The sequence below is a fragment of the Rhinopithecus roxellana genome, chromosome 4 (assembly GCF_007565055.1).
Source record: "Rhinopithecus roxellana isolate Shanxi Qingling chromosome 4, ASM756505v1, whole genome shotgun sequence".
Lineage (NCBI taxonomy): Eukaryota > Metazoa > Chordata > Mammalia > Primates > Cercopithecidae > Rhinopithecus > Rhinopithecus roxellana.
Window position 1 is genome coordinate 135587533 of NC_044552.1, and position 9159 is coordinate 135596691.

Genomic DNA, 9159 nt, shown 5'->3' on the forward strand with positions numbered 1-9159 from the left:
TTTGTATTTTTCATAGAGACAGTGTTTCACCATGTTGGCCAGGATGGTCTCGAACTTGTGACCTCAAGTGATGCTCCCACCTCCTCTGCCTCCCACCTTTATTTTTTATTTTCCTAATGATTAGGGTTATTTTATCTCAAAGCCCAGCTGCCTGCTTTAAGAGTTAATTTTTGATTGCCACTATTTAATAAAAGCATCTCATATTTTATCTGGCAAAAGATGCAGAGGCCAACCTGATTATCATGTTAAAGGATATATAGGTTTTTAGGATATATAAGTATTTATATTCTATGAAATATGTCTGAAAGTACATATGGTTGGCCTTCTGTATTTATGGGTTCCACATCAATCATGGATTCAACCAACCACATATTGAAAAATTTTGAAAAACTAAACTTATAAAAAATCACAATACAATAAAAATACAAAATTTTAAATACAATATAATAATGACTTACATAGTCCTTACATTGTATTAGGTATTAAAAGTAATCTAGACATGATTTAAAGTATGTGGGAGGATATGCATAGGTTATATGCAAATATGATGCCATTTTATATAAGAGACTTGAGCATCTGCAGATTTTATTTGTAGAAGTCCTGGAACCAATCTCCCATGGATACCAAAGAACGATTATACATATATATATATATATATATATATATATATGTATTTTATACACACACATACACACAATATACTGATATATATGTATGTGTATATATGTGTGTGTATTTTTATTATACAATATGATTTCTATGATCAGCTCTTAAGTGTCAAGATTGAGCTTTAGCTGAACCTTTAAGTTTCACTCTCTTAATATGAAATAAATTTGAATCCTTTACAGAAAACCTAGAGATAAATACCAGTTTTTTAAAAGTCATGCTTGTTATTATGCATGTGTGCATCCCTTCATTATGCAAACATTTATTGACTCCAGAAGTAGAATAAATGCTGTGATACAAAAATAAGACAGGCAATATCTATGTCCAGAAAGCTAATGGGAGCACAGCAGGAGCTGATGCTAGAGTTGGGTGTAGAGTCCAGACATGAAGGACTGTGTATATCATGCTAAGGAGTTGGTTCTTTCCATCACCAGTGGGGAATTTTTAAAGCCTTTGAAGCAGGATAGACACAAGATCTTGTCTCTATTTGTACTCTATTTGTACTAAACGTTCTAATTCTTTGAGAAAAATGGAATAGCAGATATATAAACCAGTAGATTATTGCGAAAGGCCAGGAGGGAGATAGTGAGAGCTTAGACTATGGCAGTGGATAAGGGATGGAGAGGAAAGGATAGATTAAGTAAATAAGTAAAATAAATAGAATGGTCACTGTAAGTGAAGAAGGTGGAAAAGGGAAATGCCTAGGGCAGTTACTGGTTTCTAGCTGGGCATTGTGGGAGTGCCATTTATGGGAAAAGGGAACACAGAAGACCAAAATGAATAAGAATTCATGTGTAAAAATAACTACCTCACCTAAGTAGTTATGTGTGAAAATAGAAATACTGTCATTTATCATCATTATTTAAAAGCCAAGGTCCTGAAAACAATACTTTAAACTACACTTAATTTGACTGTAAGAGAGCGTATCATGTTTCTTTAGTCAGGCTATGTGTTTTACCTTTACATTCTTGGACACAAATATATTGTTGAAGTGAGAAGTTGAGGTCAAAAAATGGCTTGAGTCCAACTCTTCTGAATTTCAGTGTGCTATGCTGGTGTCTATGCTGGTTACTATAAATATGGTGATCACTGTGTCTGGTAATGCACCAAACTACCGAAAGGTGCAACTGGTTAGTTAGAAGTAATAGAATTCCTTACCGCCCCCCCACCAACAAACTTAATGATTTACATCTTTGCCAGTCAACCATTTTCAAATGTAGGTTATACAAAAAATCCAAGTTGAATAACTGTATGAGTGGCATATGAATGGCCAATACAGGAAAATATAGTAATGGCTAAAATGTATTGAGCACCTACTATATGCCAGGTGCTATTCTAAATATTCTCAATTAATCTTCACAAGTCATGGAGTTAATGACTATTATACTACTCATTTTGAGGATCGGGAAACTGAATCACAAGCTTACCCAAGGCCATCTGCAAGTAGGTAGTTCAAGCTAGTATAATATAATACCAGATCCTGAACTCTTAACCATTATACTAAAATGTAGTGAATAATGACCTCCTAATAAGAGTAAAAAGGTGTTAAAGTCCCCAACTATTATTGTTTTGGGGTCTATCTCTCTCTTTAGATTTGATAATATTTGCTTTATATATCTAGGTGGTCTGATGTTGGGTGCATATATATTTGCAATTGTTATGTTCTCTTGCTGAATTTATCCCTTTATCATCTTTTAACCTTCATTGTCTCTTTTTAGAGTTTTTGACTTAAAATTATTTTATCTGAAATAATTGAGCCACCGCGCCGGGCCTATTTATCTGAAATAAATATAGCTACTCATGCTTGTTTTTGGTTTCTGTTTGCATAGGCTATCCTTTTCCATCTCTTTCACATTCAGTTTATATGTGTCTTTCCAGATGAACTGAATTTCTTGTAGGCAGCACATAGTTGAGTCATTTTATATCTTTAAGGTGGGAAATGTAATTCATTTACATTCAAGGTCGTTATTGACAGGTGAAGACTCATGTTACTATGTTAATTGTTTTCTAGTTGTCTTGCATATCCTTTGCTCCTTTCTTCCTTCATTGTTTATCATTGTGGTTTAGTGGTTTTCTGTAGTGATAGGGTTTCATTCTTTTCTCTTTTTCTTTGTGTATCTGCTCTACCAGTGAGTTTGATACTTTTACATGGTTTCATGATAGTCATCTTTTCACTTTAAGATGTAGGACTCACTTGAGGAGTTTTGCAAGACTAGGCTAGTGGTGATAAATTCCTTCAGTTTTTGCTTGTCTAGAAAAGGCTTTATTTCTCTCATGTGTGAAAGGTAGCTTTGCTGAGTACAGTCTTCTTGACTGGCAGGTTTTTCTTCTTTCAGCACTTTGAATAATTCATCCCATTTTCTTCTAGGCTGTAAGGGTACTGCAGAGCAATATGTGTTAGTCTAATGGGGATTCCTTTAAGTGTGACTCGATGCTTTTAAAATCTTGATGTTTTTAGAATTATCTTTGTCTTTGAATTTTGACAGTTTGACTATAAAGTGCCACAGGGCGATTTTTAGACCGAATCTTTTTGGAGACCTTTGAGCTCCTAGATCTGGATATCCATATCTCTCCCCAGCTTGGAATGATTTTAGCTATTATTTTATTAAATAGGTTTTTCTACACCATTTTCCTTCTCTTTTCCATCTGGAACTCCCATAAATGTGAACATTTGTTCACTTAATGGGGGGTCCTATAAGTCTTGTAGCCTTTCTTTACTCTTTTTCATTCTTATTTCCTTTATTTTCTCTGCCTGGGTAATTTCAAATAACCTATCTTCAAGTTCAGAGATTTTTTTTTTTTTTTTTTTTTTTTTAGGCAGAATCTTGCTCTGTTGTCCAGGCTGGAGTGCAGTGGCGTGATCTCTGTTCACTGCAACCTCCACCTCCTGGGTTCAAGAAATTCTCTTGCCTCAGTCCCCCGAGCAGCTGGGACTACAGGCACATGCCACAATGCCCACTTAATTTTTCTATTTTTAGTAGAGATGGGGTTTCACTATTTTGGCCAGGCTGGTCTTGAACTCCTGACCTCATGTTCCAACCACTTCAGCCTCCCAAAGTGCTGGGATTACAGGCATAAGCCACTGCACCAGGCCCTAGTTCAGAGATTCTTTTATTGCCTTGATCAAGGCTGCTGTTGAAACTATTATTTCTTCAATTCATAGAAATCATTAGCTGCAGTATTTCTCTTGGCTTTTCCAGTGATTTTTATCTCTTTGTTGAATTTATCATTTGTATCATAATTTTTTTTTCCGATTTTGTTGAATTGCCTGTCTATATTTTCTTGTATCTCATTGAGTTTTGTTAAGATGACTATTTTGAATTTCTTTTCCAGCAGTTTGTTGATTTCACTTTCATTGGGGTCTGTAACCAGATAGTTATATTTATTTGGTGGTATCAGATTTTTCTTGCTTTTTAATGTTGTGTGTGTGTGTGTTCCTATGTTGATGTCTGTGCATCTGATGGAACAATCACCTCTTCCAAAATTTCTAGAGTGGATTTTGTAGAGAAAAACTTTCATCTGCAGTTGGGTTTTGGTGTGCCAGTTTGGAAGGATGTAGTGATTCTATTTTCAGGCAGGTACAGTGCAGTCAAGAACACCATACCCAGAAAAGCTGCCCTTCAATAGCTTCTGCAGCTGTTCAAAGTCAACAATAACTGTGAGCACCTCAGTAGCATAAGCTGTAGAAGTTTGTGGGATGGCAGTGGCAGTGTAGGTTGTTAATAGCTCCTCAGTGTCAAGGGCTTTTGAAGTCCTCCTTGTTTTTTCTACAATGGAGAGACTTAGAGGAGGGAATCCTTCTTGATATCAAGTGTGACATGGCTTACTATTAATAGCAGCTGCAGAGGCATTGGATTCCAGGTGCAGGTAGTTGAGGCAGCTGTGGGGCCAGGATCCTAGGCTCAGGGTCTCACAAACCTATTGTGATACCTGGATCTTGGGGTACAGGTTCATTCTTTGTAGCAGGGTTGGAGGACCAGGTAGCCTAGAGGACCAGAATCTATGACTCTGAGGCACAACCTAGAACTGCTCATGGAACTGGATTATAGCTACAAATCCTGTCTTTTGGGGGTAGGACACAGCACTGGCCCACCTCCAGGGAAGAAGGGGTGCTGTGGATGTTTGGGCCTGTGGAGAAGGGTATGGCTGCAATTTGGGTGTCTGACCCAATAAGGCTCAGTGTGTCAACTCTGGGTCCCAGGGGATGAGACATCATATAGTGACTCTAGACTCTGGAATGGTGGGGTTCAGCAGTATCCTGACTCTATGAGGCTACATGCAGTAGCAGCTGGTACCCTAAAATGGTGCAGTACAGCTATCATTTGGACCCTGGGGCATGGGGAAGAAATAGCACAGCAATGATTCTTCTTTCCAAGGAGAACAGTGTTTCAGCAGCTCAGACACTAAAGAACAGATTCTGCTCCAGGGAAGCAGGGTCCTAGAGTTTGGGCAAGGTGTCTGAGTTCACCCACTGCTCTGTTTCCCTGGGATGTGGTGTGTGCTGTGTCAGCTCAGCCCTGAGATGTGCAGCTGCTAACAGCTTGGCAAGGCACCACTTCCCCAGGGGGTGATGTACTGCTTCAGCTTAGGCCCAGGTGGTGTGACCATTGTGGGCAGCCCAAGCACCACTTCCCTGAGATGCATGGCACTGCTTCAGCTTAGGTACTGGAGTGTGTGACTGCTGTGGGTAGCCAAGGCACTGTTTCTTGGGATGCAAGGAGCTGCAACAACTTAGGCATGGGAGGTGGGGCTCCTTGGAGTGGCCAATGTACTGCTTTCTCAGGAGAAAGAGTTCTGCTTTGACTACAGCTCAAGGAGGAGGAAGGAACAGGTGGAGCAGCTCCACATCTGCTTGGTCTCACTGGAAAAAGTGTAACAGCTGCTCACAGCTTGACATGGGGATGTCAGCCACTGGCCTAGGGTGGTTCGGTGGTAGCTTAGTCTCAGGGGTGAGAAGAAGCCATGGCTATTTGTCTTTGGAGAAAGACACACTTCTGTAGTAGTTCCAGTTCCAAGGTGGCACAGCACAGGAACTACAGCCCACAGGGGCAGGGACAGTGTTAGCTCCTTCTCTGGAGACAGCACAGGTATGTAGACCCCAGGAAGCTCCTTCAGCTGGACTTAGTGCCAGTGAGGACTGAGGGGGAACAAGGTCTGTAGTTGTCCAAGGTGTTGATGGGTGTTCCTGGGATCCTCTTCGTCTCTAACTGATGAAGATAAGTCCTGGTGAAATACTATGAAGTGTTTGTCTGTAACCTTTGTGTTATGTTTGGTCCTCTTCACTGTCAAACTCTCCCATTTCCCTCAGTTTCTTTAACTCTTCCTCATTTTCTAAGGCTGTCTCTCAATTCAATCAAAGATCTGAGATCATCATTTACATTTTAAAACTCCTTTATATTAGCATGTTAATTCTACTAGGTTTAATCTGTTTTTATCTTTCAACAAATGATTTGTTAATATTACATTACAACAAGTGACAAAATATTAGTATCTAATTCTAGACATTGAGAATTAGATTCTAGAATGAATCGTTGGAATAGAAGAAAAATAAAGATTTGTTTTCTCATAATTTTAAAACTGCCATCTTAGTCTAGGCACAGCTAGTGCAACATTTTCTTCAACCCCACAGGTTCCATTCCCTTTACTGTTTGTAATATGCTTGAGTCACTCATAGGAGAAAGACACTGTCAACATCAGTAGTTAGCAACATTTTCAAAATGCATTTTGTTGTCTTAAATAAAAGTTATGCCGTTATTTCAGCAATCTCATACAGTCTTATTTACTTCTGTACGTAAGATATGAGCTCTCAACATTCATGTAGGTGAATATTTCCCATGTTTTTTGAGGATTCCCAAAAGACTTCAGGAATTTCCCAAAATAATTTCAAATGTTTAATTTTTTCTTTTTCTTTTTTCTTTTTTGCAATAGTAACTACTAATGTTTATTAAGTAACTACAATTTGTCAAATGCTGTGCTAAGTATTGTAAATTTCTTTCAGTTAGTCCTCATAATGTTACTATCTCCATTTTCTTTTCTTTTTTTTTTCTTTCTTTTTTTAAATTATACTTTAAGTTCTAGGGTACATGTGCACAACGTGCAGGTTTGTTACATATGTATACATGTGCCATGTTGGTGTGCTGCACCCATCAACTCGTCATTTACATTAGGTGTATCTCCTAATGCTATCCCTGCCCCCTCCCTGCACCCCACGACAGGCCCCAGTGTGTGATGTTTCCCTTCCTGTGTCCAAGTGTTCTCATTGTTCAGTTCCCACCTATGAGTGAGAACATGTGGTGTTTGGTTTTCTGTTCTTGCGATAGTTTGCTGAGAATGATGGTTTCCAGCTACATCCATGTCCCTACAAAGGACACAAACTCATCCTTTTTTATGGCTGCATAGTATTCCATGGTGTATATATGTGCCACATTTTCTTAATCCAGTCTGTCACTGATGGACATTTGGGTTACTTCCAAGTCTTTGCCATTGCGAATAGTGCCACAATAAACATACGTGTGCATGTGTCTTTATGGCAGCATGATTTATAATCCTTTGGGTATATACCAATAATGGGATTCACACTAAAAGAAAGGAGCAGTGTCAATCCATGAGAGTCAGACCAGCAGTTTAAGACCCTCTTCATAGCTCAGTTTCTGGTGCATGAAGAGATTCAATTAGCCTTCTTGCTCTCAGTTCTTAGAAAGAAGAATTTGAGAGGAATAAGAGCAATAACTACCTGTATTATTTTGTAGCCTAAGAACAGAGAAGATAGATGTTAAAAAAACAGAAGCCAATTCCTTTCATCCTAGGATGTCTGAAAAGGAGAGATTCTATGGAGCATGGATGCAGAAAAGAAGGAGTTATGCCTATGAGAAAAAATAAACTCTGGACACAATCACTCAAGCCCAGAGAAATAACCGCTAAGAGCAATTAGCATCAATTTCATTGTCACCAGGAGGGCACATACCAGAGAACCTGGGACAAAGCCTGGGATAGAGCATTTAGCATTCTTAGGCTTACTGGTGCTGTGGTTCAGCAGTATTTGAGGAGATGGAGAGAACCGGAGACCACCACCATCATGTGTAAAAAGGATACTATAGCAACAACAAGGCTGCAAAAATCAGCAAGAGTTTAGGTTGTACACCATTTGAAATCCAGCCTATACTTGCTTTCTTGTGAAGGACTTGAGATGTGCTGAGATACCTTAAACATGTGAAGGTGACTCTTTTGAAAGGCAGAACTCTTCATGAACTCTTTCTACTCATTAGTTTTCCTATCACTTCACCATTAAAACTAGAAAAAAAGCTGCAGACTATCTCAGGTAGCTTCTTATTTGAACACAATACCAATACTATAGACACAATTGAATGAATGACTGAATCTTCCTGATTCTTCCATTGCACAGGGTCAATATGTGTCTTCGACTGAATAGCTGTGTTCTTGTTCAAAAAAGGCATGTAAACACAGCGCTTGATTTTGTTAGTCTCTATCCCAGAAAATTGGTGGATCACTCCTTGGCTTTTGTATAATTCAATGACTGGCTTTGCCACATTCTTGTACTATCTTAGCCTTGCAGAAACTGCTTTGGGTTTATCATCCTCATGCTGGACTAATGATTCACCAGTGATGTCATCAATTCCATATACACGAGGTGGATTGAATTCCAGGTTATATACCCTTCTGCTAGGAGAGGTTCTTTAAGTGTTTCAAATGGAATGTTCAACCTGATCATTAGATTCACTTCACAGATTTTGTCCAGGACATCAGCTTGTCCTAATGTCCTAGGAAAGCCATCTCGGAGGCAGTGCTGCCACATCTATTCTCCAACTCCAACATCATTAGGCATGCGATCACAGGTCTGGAACCAAAAGACCATTGTCTATGTACTGCTTGGCCATGTCACCAACTCCGGTATTGACCTTGATGTTTTCCTGCAAGCAGTGGCTACTAGAGAAATGTCGGAGGCCTAAGTTCTGAGCAGTCCTCCCGCACAAGGTGCCCTTGCCCTAGGCAAGCAGCAAGAGGATGACCGTACAGAAGTCTGGAAGCCATTGCCTTTGCTAGGAGGGGGTGGCCAAATATATAGCCCAGATAGCAGTCCCAGAGGGAGCCCCAGAGAGTTTTGTTTCTTGGCTTCTACTCTGGCACCTTCTGCTCACACTGGGACTTGTCAGCCACCTGCCCTTTGGCTGGAGGCAGAACTCCAGGAGGCTACCAACAGACCCTGCAGGGTGACCTTTTATTTTTAATTCTTAAAGGCATTTCAGAAAATTAGGGGAGGCATGTAGGTAATTTTGTAAGAGGAGGCATGCCTTTTTCTTAGGCATAAAATCACACTGTAGGAGCACCCGACACTCCAAGGATTCAAACCAAATCCTCTTTCTCCTTACAATAATGTAAGCAACAAGGCAAAATTAAATAGGCACAGATTAATTTACTCTTGAAGAAGAATAAAGGAGTGTCTTGCTTGATCCAGGCATATATATATGTATATAT

General features: G+C 39.4%; 1 pseudogene; it reads right to left on the reverse strand.

Moving 5' to 3' along the window:
- Nucleotides 1–7907: 7907 nt before the first annotated feature.
- Nucleotides 7908–8663, reverse strand: LOC104682061 (annotated as a pseudogene).
- Between the last annotated feature and the right edge of the window lie 496 nt (nt 8664–9159).